The 13,687-nt window shown below is 44.9% G+C and overlaps 1 protein-coding gene across 4 annotated transcripts in view; it reads right to left on the bottom strand.

The window, feature by feature from the left end:
* Positions 1-13,687, bottom strand: part of Mmaa (metabolism of cobalamin associated A) — a 441,074-nt gene that overhangs the window by 24,642 nt on the left and 402,745 nt on the right. Inside the window, exon 1 of one of the 4 annotated variants that reach the window (XM_052166204.1) lies at positions 3,480-3,568. The exons of 1 other annotated variant lie outside the window; for it this stretch is intronic. The gene's annotated coding sequence lies outside the window, so the exon portion shown is untranslated. Of the gene's footprint in view, positions 1-965; positions 1,140-3,479; positions 3,569-13,687 lie in introns of those variants that run through there. 2 more of the 4 variants (XM_052166206.1, XM_052166208.1) reach the window with 2 other exon arrangements.

The following is a 13,687-nucleotide window of genomic DNA, read 5'->3' as shown; positions in this document are numbered from 1 at the left end:
AAGGGGATGTTGGAATCCCAGCCCCTTCTTTCCTTCATTCCTGGCTCCTTGAGGCAGGTGGCGCCTCTGCCACTCACTTCCACCATAACCACTGTGTCACCACAGGGCCAACAGGGACAAATGGCCATGAATCAAAGTCTCCAAAACTGAACCAAAATAAACCTTTGCTTTGTCACAGGAACAAAACTTAATCATACTTGCCCTGAGAGGGTCACACAGATAATAACATTTTACATTCACATCTTCTCTCCTCAGAACTGACGTATGTAGTCTTTCTTCTCCATCATGCACACCTCTCTAACGCAGTGGGTTTCGAGTTGTGTGTACCACAGACATATATTTACATTACACACGTACGCATGCATGGAGCACAAAGGTCACTGGATAACGTTATCCCCTTTTCAGATAATCCTCTCTAGCACTGTCTCTTCTGGTTTTCTAACACGGCCTGCATGCATACACTGTGAAGTCTGGAAGCCCAGTCCACCACAGCCGCCTCTACGCATCCTCCACACGGTCAGGCATCTCATGCTCATAGACTCTCCTTCAAACACTCAAGGCTCCCTTGCCTTACCTGGAAAAATAAAAATGTTTTCTTCTATGAACCTGCAATGGCATTCAATACATTCAGCAAATACTTACACACAAGCCACTATAAGCAGGGCCCTGCGCTAGACCTTGGAAGGGACTGGCATACAGGTCAGGCATGACTCCTGCTGGCTGGAAGTTACACTCCAGGCAAGCACTGATGACGTAAACATCCTATACTCCTCTGTGAAGGTTCGCCACCCCCACCCCCCTTAACCTTTACTTTCCTGCCGTCACATTCTGCTGTGTGCACAGACCCCAGATTACACCAGCTGCGCCCTTTCCTTCCCAGCATGGCTGTCGCCATATTCCTCCTATGTGGGATGCCCTCTTCACCATCTCACAGAATCCCCTTCAGCTTCCGAGAATCAGCCTACCTGTGTCCTCTACAGGCACTGGTTGCTCTCTTGATAGTTTGGTTACTCTCCTGCCTCTCTGACCGCCCTCGTCACAATGTACAGCGGTGACTTTTAAGATGGGAGTCTTCTATAGACCTTGGTTGCTCTGTACCACAGCTCACCGTTTGCAGAGTCAAGGAACATATGCAATAAATTTACGTTAGTCCATATGCAATAAATTTACGTTAGTCCGTAACCCCATTAAACTGACTGCTAGCTGATATTTTGAGAACAGAACACTTGTAAATCTGTATTTTTCTTTAGAAGTCTGATGCGCACCCTTTTTCCTGCATTAGGAGTTTGCTCAGCAGCAGGGTCTGACTTGGGGTTATTTGTCCCGGAACTGATCAAGTGACTATTCTGAATTTCAGTAATTACCATGACAAGAAAACGCATTTCAAACTCAATACAGTAGATCCGTGTCTATGATGTAGCACAGCACACATAGGCCACACGATTACCCCGTGTGTAACTGACTTTGGTTTGGGAGCTAAGCTGTCAGATGCCACTAACCCACTCATGCCCCACCCCTGCTCGAAGCTTCACCTCTCCCTTTCAAATGATTTTAAATGGTTTTACAGAGTGGCTAAGGTGAGAGAAGTGAGATCAACACAGACCACACGCTCAGGGAGGGCTTCTCCGAGATTCCTGTCTACTTTACCTTTCATTATTTCCAGAAAGAGTTAGATGTCCAAATTTCTACTCTGAGGTCAATTTGTGCTGGGAGCCTCTCACCATTAAATGCTATTCACTGTTCTGGTCTGACCCCGTCCAAATCTGCAGTGCTAGTGAGACTAGCCCTAGTAACTGGGCCCTCGGAGTCTCAGGTTCTTCTGTGCAAATGTAAGCAGGCCCGCAGGCAGGCGAGGGGAACCGTAGGTGTGAATGTGTTGTGCACACGGGCGGGCCCTGGCGCCAAGTGCATGCTGATCAACACTGAGAAACACCGCTCTTCTCCCCAGCCTTTCTCCAGTGCCCTGGGACAGCCGCAGGACCCAGCTTGGAACATGAACCCAGGCTTCTTCTGTTCAAATCCCTCCACATTCTAGGACAGCAATTCCCTAAACCATGGCAGGAGTAGCTGATGAAAGGGACAATCTCAGGCCCCGCTCCAGGCATTCTGAATCAGAGACTGTGGCCCCAACTGCATGTGTGCTTATGTCTTCTGTGTGACACTGATGCCCTAGGAACAGAGTCCAACAGTCTGTTTCTGCTGCACAATTTTCTCATACTCTCCTTTCAGACCCCCTCCTAGGAGACTTTGTCTTCCAAACCTGCTACTTATTTTCCCAATTCCCAACTTCCAGATTTGACCCACAGGTCGAATCTTTTTTCTTCTACGACATTTCTCCTCTGCTTAAATTCCACTCTTCTCTTCCATCCTCTCCTGATGAGCCTGGCTTTGGGGAATCTTAGGTGATAATCTGCACAGGTCACTAACAAGTAGTACCTGGGACACAGAGGGTGCATGTTAACTCAACTGAACACCAGTCACGTTAAAACCAGCGGATCACATAAAAAATACAGATACCTGTTCCTTACTGCAGAAAAATCAGATCTCTGTAAAAGACCCGCGGCAACGAAGATTTTAAAGCAATGTTCAACACCTTTCTTACAGACAGGAAAACTAAGTGTTTGCTTTTCTCACATGACACTAATCAACTGGGGCAAATTCCAACCATTCACTTGCTCCATCCATTCCAAATATATTCTTATGACACCCTCAAATTTTGTAAGCACCATTTACATGCCTCATGATTATATAACCCTCCATGTTTATGGTCTCTAATAGGAAACAAAGCCTTAAAAGAACCATCCTATTTAAAATACTATTTCCCTGAATAGATTTACTTTGTCAAAGAAGTTTCTGGACATTATAGATGATCCTCAAACGTTTTGTTTCTCCTGGATATTGGTTTTCTACTAGCTTTGCCTCTTTTTATAGTCTCTTTGTTCTCCAAAATATAGGCACGGGAACTCTTAAGAAAGGCGGCAGCAAGAAACCCTTTTCTTAGGCTTTCGTTTTTTCAAACGAGAAACATATCAGACGCTGGCATGTCTTCCCTGGAACGCTACAGGCGGTGTCTGGCAACCCAGACACTGCTTTGTGACTCCCAGCCTGAACCCTACTTTATATCCTGCAAATGAGTCTTGCATCCACCCTGAGGTGTCTGCTGCTCCCTTACACAGGAGGAGCTCGTTAACGTGGTCCTGGCCCCGTCTCCTTCCCTGCTGCCCGAGACGAGCCCACGGGAAGCGGACAGCAGTGTCTGCAACGCCTTGCTTATGTAAGGAAAGAGCGCGCAGTCCCTTCCAGTCCCTCCTGCAGGCCCCACCACATCCACCCCACCCCACCCCCAATTCAGCCACATCCTCCTCGGCTGCCCCCCGCGAGCCTCCAGGGGGCGCCCCTGACAGCGGGGCTGACCCCGGGCGGAGGACGCACAGCGGCCCCGACTCCTGGCCTCGGCGCGCACCGGGCCCCACACTCACCCTCGCGAGGCCGCGCAGCAAAGCACCGCCCCTTCCGCCCACTGCGCCCGCCCTGCCTGCTCGCTCCTTCCGCCGCCGGCGGCACGCAGGCGTAACGTGACGCCCCGCGCAGGCGCAGGCGCAGCGCAGGCGCCGAGGGAAGGCTGTCTCGCAGCGTGCGCAGGCGCAGTGGTGGGATCGGCTTGGGCGGGAAGTGGGTGGTGAAGGCCGCCCTGGGCTCGGCGTTTCCTCTCCGGAGTGTGTTCTGGTGTCCGATGTCCCGGCCCTGTGGGTTTCTCAGCGGCCGCGAGGCCCAGGCCCACTCCTTCCGCGCCTGGAAGCTGGAGAGGGGTCACTGATGGCGACGTAGACAAACTTTACAAAGCACGCTGCCACCTGTTGGAATCACCGCTCCACCCCCAGTCGAAATACAAGTCTGAACAATGGCAGTTTGGAGTGGCTCAAGGGCCCACGGTTTTTCTCTTTAAAACTGATGCACTCGTCATAATATTTCGTAACATGCCCCGCATTTAGAGGCCTGTGCTCGCCGCCTCTGCAGTGCCCGGGGAGGTTGTCCTGGCGTGGGCAGCTCTCCCTTGAAAGGACCTGATCTAAGTCTACCTTGCACTGGGGCTGAATGGTAATTAGATTTGCTTTTTATTTGTGTTTTTGAAACAGGGTCTCTCTGGCCGTCCTGGAACTCCCTAAGTAAACCAGGCTGGTTCCTGGCTCTGCCTCCCAAATGCTGGGATTAAAGGTGGGCCCCACCGTGTCACACTGTAACTAATTAAAAAACAAAACAAAAAAACAGGCGACTAAACCCTTGTATTAAAAGGGCTTTTAGGGGAAAGTTTTTGTAATGTTTTAATCAAGGTGACTGCCATGCTGATCTGCACAATACTTTTTTGATAAAGGTTAAGTTTTATGAAGTTTATGAGGACATTGCTAACTAAAAAAAAAATGATTCCCTAGCCTTTGCTTGCTGTTTATTCTGCAAACTCTTTGATACTTTCATGCACCTTTTTAAAAATGGAGTATTCCCAACTGCACTCATCACTCCTTTGGGAAGTGTTAAAGATGCTTCTTGTGAAGCAGACGTGCTCCTGTCGTGGGGGAGGGGGGCGCATGCAGACAGGATGGGGGAGGGGCAGACACCCAGGACTGGGACCTGCAGGGAGGCTGTAGACTTCCGCCTATGTGCAGCATTCCTCTCCTTGTGCTTAGTCTGAATCTTATTGATGAGAGCCATGCAGAAAAATTCAAAATTGGTTTTATTTGGTCTTCGTAATTGTTAGTATTCAAAAAATACCAACTGAAAACGTGATTATATTTAAGGCAACTGAGGAATCCTAGGGAGCAGTAAAGATCTTTTTTTTTTAAGATTTTATTTATTTGATATATATGATGAGTGTACTGTTGCTGTCTTCTGACACACCAGAAGAGGGCACCGGATTCCTTTACAGATGGTGGTGAGCCACCATGTGGTTGCTGAGAATTGAACTCAGGACCTCTGGAAGAGCAGTCAGTGCTCTTATCCTCTGAGCCATCTCTCCAGCCCCAAGATCTTCAATTTTTAACAGGAGAACACATCATTGACTTGAATTTCTCAGGAAGGATCTCTTTAGAATGATCATTTTGTTCTCAGTCCATGTGCAAATAAGTAGGTCTGAAGTCACGAGGCCTACATATTTCGGGTAATCCAGAAAGAAAGTATGTGGAGACAGAAAAAGGTGGGATATTATTTTAAAAACAGGTCGTTTAAGTGCAGCTGTAAGTGCTCCACCATAAGTTTGAAATGTTTGAAAACAAAGTTGTTGGGGCTGGAGCTGTGGCTCATCTATTAACATAAGAACTTACTGGCTGCTCTGCAGAGGAGCCAGAGTGGGTTCCCAGAACCCACAGGGTGGTTCACAACCGTCTTTAACTCCAGTTCCAAAAAAAAAAAAAAAAAATCATTGCCCTCCTCTGAGAACACCAGGCTCACATCATCTAGAGCACATTCATACTTGCAGATGCATGAAAATAATTTTGAAAGTTAAAAATCAATGAAACTTTGTAACTAGCAATTGTTTAAACATTCACATATAAGAAAGACAAAATGCATGATATAGTTGTTCTCTTACAATCTGACCTTAACAAATGCTGCACCATGTCTAAGAGCTCTGGAAAGGGTTTGGAAGTGACCTCATATTACAAGTATCATATTTAATGCCATATACTAAGGCCTGGTGTACTGGCTGGTTTTGTGTGTCAACTTGACACAGGTGGGAGTTATCACAGAGAAAGGAACTTCAGTTGGGGAAGTGCCTCCATGAGATCCAACTCTAAGGCATTTTCTCAATTAGTGATCAAGTGGTGAGGGTCCCTTGTGGGTGGTGCCCTCTCTGGGCTGGTGCTCTTGGGTTCTGTAAGAGAGCAGGCTGAGCAAGCCAGGGGAAGCAAGCCAATAAGAAACATCCCTCCATGGCCTCTGCATCAGCTCCTGCTTTCTGACCTGCTTGAGTTCCAGTTCTGACTTCCTTTGGTGATGAACAGCAATGTGGAAGTGTAAGCTGAATAAACCCTTTCTCCCCAACTTGCTTTTTGGTCATGATGTTTGTGCAAGAATAGATACTCTAAGACATCTGGGAATTCACCAACCAAAGTAATGCATATAATCTTTTGTTTACTGCTCAATGCTGTGTGCCATGGTATAATATTTGTGAGTCTTTGTAATCTGTCGGTTATGACCTTTTAAATATTCATTTCAACAAATCTGAGTAGCTGACAGATGCTGTCCAGGCTCCTGGGACTCCTCAGGAGAACATCCCCATTCCTTTTCATAGCATGGCATCATATTTGTGCATGAAAGATTTCTGTCTTTAATGTGTTTTAAAGAACAGGAAGCCAGAGCAGGTGCCGTAAGCCACAGAGAATTGGGAATCAGATCAGCTAGGCAACAGAGGGTCAGAATATGTATACTAACCAGATATGCCTTTGTTTCCTTCAAGTGAATTATCACATGGGAATCTCTTACTGTAGTGCACGAACATAGTAACTGCAGTTTGTATTTGTTTTCTATTACTGCCATAAAAAAATGGTTCAAATTTAGCAGTTTAAATTTAAGAACAGAAATTTACTGTTTTCTGTAGGTCAGGGTGCAACTAACCCCCTTCCCCCCTCCCCCCGGGCTGAAGTCAGCTTGTCAGTGTACCCCATTTCTTTCTAGAATCTTAGAGAAGAGTGTTATTTGTTCTTTGTAGCATCTAGAGGTCACTAAGGTGCCTTGGTCGATAGCCCCTTTCATCTACTTCCAAAGTCAGTAGCATCAGTAAAAGGCTCTTTTATTTTCAGGATTAGTTTGACAAAATTGGGCCCACTTAGAATAATCTCACCATTGAAAGGTCCTTAATTGTATCTCCCAAGCCCTTTTGCATTTTATAAGAAAATATATTCACAGGCTCTGGTGAGATTTTTGTTAGGGGAAATCTTTGTTAGGGGAAACTTCCCTACCACACTCCACCTTCTGCCCCAAAGAATCACGCTCCCCTACAAAACCCATCGAGTCCTCACTCCCAGAGGAAGCCTCGCAATTTCAAAGTCTTAGAACATCTCACCCAAGTCTCAAAAGATTAAATCATGTAAAGTTTCTAAATTAGATATGGGTAAGACTCTGGGTTTCTATCCAGGGCAAAATGATTTCCCCTCTGGACCTAAGTGACTAGAAAATAAATTCTCTGCACTCAAAGTACAAAAACAGTCACTGGAACAAGAGACAGAATTATAAGTTGGTTAAAACCATCCCCTATAAAAAAGAGAAACCAGAGGGGGAAGCAACAGTCCCAAACAGTTTCAAAATTCACCCCAACAGTCTCCACTCAAAGTCAAGGCTACTCTTCCCCTTGGGTCAAATGAGAATATGGTGGCCCTAAGGGGCCATTACTCTGTCTCTGACAACCATTGCTATTTACTTTAGATTGACTGTTTCCCTACGTATCTGTATATTTGTCATAACTACTTCATTTCTCCATGAGCCCAAGTCAAACGGTTATTTGCCATTATTTACCTTTAAGTAACTTGATCGGTAGTTTTGAATTGCAGCATTTTAGGAAACTGCATTGCAAAGCACTTCGTGGGAAGTGCACACACGCCATCTAGTTTCTGTGGATGAAGAGAATGCAGTCTCCATTTCATATCCAGGTCACAGCTTATCTGCAGCTAATCCTCAAATCGTTCATTTTTATCAGTCCCAAAGGCATTTTTTTTATGTTCATTTTTATGGAATAGGTAAAGATGTACTTCCAAGGTCATCATCCTGTGGAACCTTTAAGAATGCTGGAAGCCCACTTCTGCCTCCCAGCAGGTGGCAGCAGATGTGTACTCAGCACAGGGCAGTGGCTTCACCCTGGTCCTGGTGAGCACGTTGGGTGTGGCCAGCTGACCTTGCTTAGGGAGAAGAGCAGAAAGAATCCAGAAGCCGCCCACCTGGGAGTGTGTATCAGCCTGCCGTCGGGTCGGGGAAAACATACTTAAATTACATAGCTGAATTTTATTCTGGAGTTAATATTCTCTCTCATTTTATCTTTTTCTTTCAACTTTGTTATGGCATTCTGTGTGGAATGTTTGCTTCTATATTTATGAGTGATATTGGTCTGTGACTTTTCTCTAGTGTCTGTCAGTGTTTCTAAGACGAACGTCATTGTGCTTGCTATCTAAGTTGTAAGGTTGGCATGGTTACTATGTATAGTCCCATGGTATTGCTGTAGATGAGCACATTGTCCATAACCATCAATATATTAATATCCATCAGCATTATCTAGGAATACATGCAATATAGCTGAAGTATTCTTATGCCTTTAGTGTAAAAGTAGAGGGAAAAAAATTAAAGCATCTAAGATAGGGCCAGCAAGCTGTGGGGCCTGGGACAAGTTAGTATCTAGCCTCTTGTTGTGCACTGGAAAATCCTGGAGAAATCCCTAGAGGAATAAGGAGAAGGAGAACTTAACCATATCTGGAGGACTTGATCACTTCTCTACAGAAATAAGACAAGCTTTCAGTGGCGTCAGTGCAGGGCGTGAGGGCAGTGCCTGGGCCGTGCTTGGTTGCCACGGTCATTGCTATGCCATGAGTGCTGGCATAGCAATGCCATGGGTAAGGCAGGGAAGCAGCTCAGCATTCTGCCTGCACTGGCATGTCCCTCTGCCGCCGCGCTGACCTCCGATGTCAGTGGCCATCAGCTGGACAACTGCTAGTCAACACTGTAAACGAAGACTATTACAGATTAATTTAGACCAATGACATAAGATAACAATAAAGGAATAAATTCATTCTAAGCCAAAACTGACTGAAGAGGAAATAAATTCATTCTAAGCCAAAACTGACTGAATGAATAATCTAAAAATAATTTACAAAAACCCTCTAGACTCAGTTGGTTTCACTGATGAAATATGTAAACACTTAAAGATCATGTGATGTCAGTCATACATAAACTTGGAAGAGGGAGTAATGACAGCATAATCTTATAAACTTGAGATGTTAGCAGAGGTCAGCAAGTACCATGTAGAAATGCAGATGTAGAATCTTTGTGCAAAATGCCAGCAGATGGTCACAGCAAAATAAGAAAACATAAAACCTCCAAATGAGGTTTATTCCAGAATGTAACTTTCACCCAACATAAATAAATCAAACGCCTGATGGCACAGGCCTGTGCCTAAGGTAGGATCACAAACTCAAAGCCTGCCTAGGCCAGTTGAAGTCCAGTCAGGTGCTTAGTGAGAGCAGGGACAGAAAGACACTCACCCCAGCAACAATGAACCCAATCTGCATTTCTAACCCATCATGAAAACAACTGTAGAACTAAGGAAAAAAAAGGAGCTTTATTACTTAATGTTGTTTGTGACTGGCGGGGCCACCAGCATGCTTATCGTTGAGTCTGTCCTAGAACTGAATGAAATCAGGCTGTCTCCTCACACAGCTGCTGTTGAGCTTTGTTCCAGGGTCTCACGAGTCTTCCAGAGACAAAACTTAGAAAGGAAGAGAGTTAAAGTATTCACAGCTCAGTGTGGACAAATGTGTCCCCAGAGCTACTTGTCGCTGAATGTTGAATGTACAGTCTCATAATTCTGCTGGAATTAATGCTAGGTCACAGGTATAAACTGTGTATAAAAGTATTTCAACATGCTAACAAGCAATTTTAATATGAAAATTTTAAACATTAACACAAATACTTTAAAGTGCTTTTATTGGAAGATAGGAGCTGTATTCAGAAACTACAAAAGTGCTTAAATAAAATAAACATAGCGATGGGCACATTCCAGATTGTTGGCCTCAGCCATTCAGACTGATGCCCGGGGTGTGTCTCCTCCCACAGAGGCTGCACACGGGAAATGAGTGTGGGGTTATTAGTACCAGTTTCCAAACAATTTCACTAACCTGCTTCTGCCCCGAGCCAGGAGTAGTCTGGAAACAACCGAAGCTAGGTGGTTTTCCTCTAAATACTGTATCAGAAGTTAGAATTACAGCATATTTTAAAGTCACAAAATATTCTTTCTTGCATCCCTTCCCCCTGATGGCTTTAGTTGACAAAACAGAAAATTTGTTTGTTTTGATGGATTTAATAAGTAGACAAAATATGTAAATCACATGCACCTGATGGTGTAACAAAACTTCTTTGCACAATGCTGATTCTGGGGAAATTACCATTTGCAGGCTAAGCTTCTGGTCGTCAAGATGACTCATTCTGTTTTATAGACAGGCGAGGAGGTTTCAAGGAAGCTCCCAGGATCTCCTGCGCCAACCAAATCTCCCTCATCCCATTATCCCAACAAAATAGTAGAAATTCATTTAAAAAAAAATTGTAACATCCAGCTTTTGTGCTAACTGTATCTCTTCCAAGGATTTATGAAGGTACAAGCTTTGTATTAATAGATTTTTAAGAAGATTTGGGACTATAAATAATTTTTAATGTTAAAAAATACTTTTTGAATGTGACTCTTGAGAGGGTTTGAAGTTTTTCCTCTCTGTGTTTTTGTTTTGACTGTCAATCATGCTTTATTAGCAAGATTACTTTTCAAACTTCACTTTAAAAAAAGTGTGTGTGTGTGTGTGTGTGTGTGTGTGTGTGTGTGTGTACAGCCTTCAGAGGGCAGAAGAGGGTGCAAATCCCATGGAAGTAGATTTGTGACAGTTGCGAGGTACCTTCTGATGGTTCTGAGAATAGTTATGCTGTTGTCTACAGTTTTCTACACTCTCTGGGGATGTCTTCTGAAAGTCTTCCCATTGTGAGTCTCACCATGAAGGGAAGTCAACTGTGACAGCTTGTTGACAGCTCCCCAGCTGAGGACTGTTACAGGCTAGCCCCAGCTCCCCAGCTGAGGACTGTTACAGGCTAGCCCCTGTACCCACTGTTTCACACTACTGATGGCTCCTCCCAGAATCCCCATGAAGCTGCTGCTACATGAGTGAGTCACATATTACAGCAGAAACTGCTGTCCACAAGGTCAGCACTGATCCCTCGTGTGGTTACCAAGCCCAGGTTCATGCTGACTTCGTTACCTCCTACTTGATGTTCCCTGCACCCCACTGGGCCGTGGCTTTACTAGAGCATGACAAGGCTACTTTGATCCCCTAACCATGCAGCTTCAGCAGGAGGGGGCATGGACTACACTAGCCCCTGAGTGGCAAGTTTTCCAACGTTACTCAAAATTCCTACTTGATCGTGTCAATGAAATCATGCACATGCTGCTATTGCCACTACGACAGGGTTAAGTGTGTCACCAGAATGTAATTAAAGGTTTTTAAAATATAATTTAAAAAAGAGGATCCTCAAAAGACTGTAGGCTCAGGCAACATTTTTAAATGTAAGGAATTACAACTATGAAAGAGGAGATAAAAATATAGAGGTAATACTTGAACTCTGTATTCAGAAGGTATGTGGGACAGAGGTCGCAGAGCTTCTGCAGGAAGGAAAACAGTGAAGGAAGTGAACTAAATGACAGCAGGTGACTTTACAAACACAGTGAGGCCAGCTGACATGATATGGTGCCAGGCAGTAAGATTCCACACTGAGCCAAGGGGGCAGAAGCCCCTGGCAGGCACGGCCATTTCCTTTTCTTACCAGGAAGAGCATTATGTTTTTTCCTGAAAAATCAGATAGTGCAGACCTTGGCGAAATGAACAATGCCTTTTAGAGACTGCTGAAACCACTCCTTCCACATGCTGTTATTACAGTGTGGTAGTATAACTTAATTATCATGTAGGGATCAGCAGAATCAACACTACCTGAAGCCGTCAGGCATGCATGTTCCTGGGTTCTACCCTAGACTTACTGAATCAGAAACTCAGGTCGGATGGGGCGTGTAGCCACCCCAAAGCTGAAAATCCATTGGCTCTTAAAAAAAGACAAATCAATGACACTTTATTGTGACATAAAATTATTGAAAATTATAGTCCAGCATTAAAACAATAACAAATAAGTGATAGAATGCATTTAAACATGATTCTGTGAGTCCTTTTGGGCAGTGGAAAATGTGACAACAGTGGGGGTCTAAACATAAAGTTCTTCTTCCCGCTGGGGGTGGGCGGGCTCTGTGAGTACAGAACCTGTACAGCATACAGACCTGAGTTTGGAGTCCTGGAAGCCACTGAAAAGCCAGGCAAGGCTGGAGAGAGAGATCACTCAGTAGTTAAGGAACTTGTTGCACTTGCAGAATGCCTGGATTTAAGTCTCAACACCCATTTTGTGGTTTACAACCATAACTTCAGTTCCACAGGATCTGATATCCTCTTCTGACCTCTGTGGGCACTACGTAGACTCACAGGCACATACATATATACAGGTCAAACACCAACATGTACAATACAATGAATAAGCCTAATAGCTTTTAAAAGGCCAGGCCCAGCCACAGGCATCTATTTTAACTGCTGGGCCGAGGGTACAGAGACAGGTAGATCCTTGAAGTTCTCTGGCCAGCAGTGCAGCCAGATACACAAGCCCTGCTGAGTGAAGAGATCCTGTCTCAAAAACAGAGGTCTCCATGCTAGACCTGCAGCCAGCCTCTGGCCTTCACAGATGTGCACTTCCATCACATCTGCACGCATGTGCATGTATACACCAAAGAAAAAGCTTGTGCTCACTTGATGAAACATCTGTAGAAAAAAATGTTAGATGCAAATAAGCAAAATTATTAGCAGTGGCTTGGCCCTTAGGGTTATACCTCTTATTTATCTTATAGATAGTGTCTTAGTCAGGGTTTCTACTCCTGCACAAACATCATGACCAAGTTGGGGAGGAAAGGGTTCATCACAAAAGGAAGTCAGGACTGGAACTCAAGCAGGTCAGGAAGCAGGAGCTGATGCAGAGGCCATGGAGGGATGTTCCTTACTGGCTTGCTTCCCCTGGCTTGCTCAGCCTGCTCTCTTATAGAACCCAAGAGCACCAGCCCAGGATGGTACCACCCACAAGGGGCCCTCCCCATTGATCACTAACTGAGAAAATGCCTCACAGTTGGCTCTCATGGAGGCACTTCCCCAACTGAAGCTCCTTTCTCTGTGATAACTCCAGCCTGTGTCAAGTTGACACACAAAACCAGCCAGTACAGATAGTTTCCAGTTTTCTCTAAGAACTGATTTTTGCTCCTATATTTTGAACAATCTTACCAACACAATGATTAAGGAAGGAGAAATATAGAGACAAATTTAAATTGCCCCAACTTGGCCAAGAGAGAAGAAAGCGAAATCGCACCTGAGAGATGGCAGTTTGCCTAATAAAAACAAGTTCCTTGACCAGCAACTTGGATGCAGACACTGTGTGAGGAGCAAGTGCCCAGAGACTACGACAGCAGTGCGCAGTTCTGAGGCCTCCATGGATGTGCTGACTGAGACTCACTGCCTCCTGATGCTCCCTTCCCCACGGTCCCCAGAAACCAGCCACACACAGCTCAGCACCATTGCAGCCTCCCAGCACCAAGCTAAAACATGTTCCAAACTGGTATAAAGTGTATAAACCCATCAAAATGAGTGACTTCACCTCCATTGCCCACATTCTCTTTAAAGCCCTCCACTTCCTTCTCCTGGTGTGGAAATCTGTTCTATGCCCAAATACAAAACATCTTTACACTTATTTCAGCTCACTTTATGATTTATTTGTAAGTGGGAGAAAATAACGAAATTTCCCAAGGTTCTATTTAGACACAACATAGGAAAGAATAAGAAATGGCAGCCAAACACGACTGACAGACAGACACAGACAC

Source organism: Apodemus sylvaticus, chromosome 21, assembly GCF_947179515.1.
Source record: "Apodemus sylvaticus chromosome 21, mApoSyl1.1, whole genome shotgun sequence".
Lineage (NCBI taxonomy): Eukaryota > Metazoa > Chordata > Mammalia > Rodentia > Muridae > Apodemus > Apodemus sylvaticus.
Note: the sequence above shows the minus strand (reverse complement) of the source record. Positions and strands in the feature narration are given on the sequence as shown.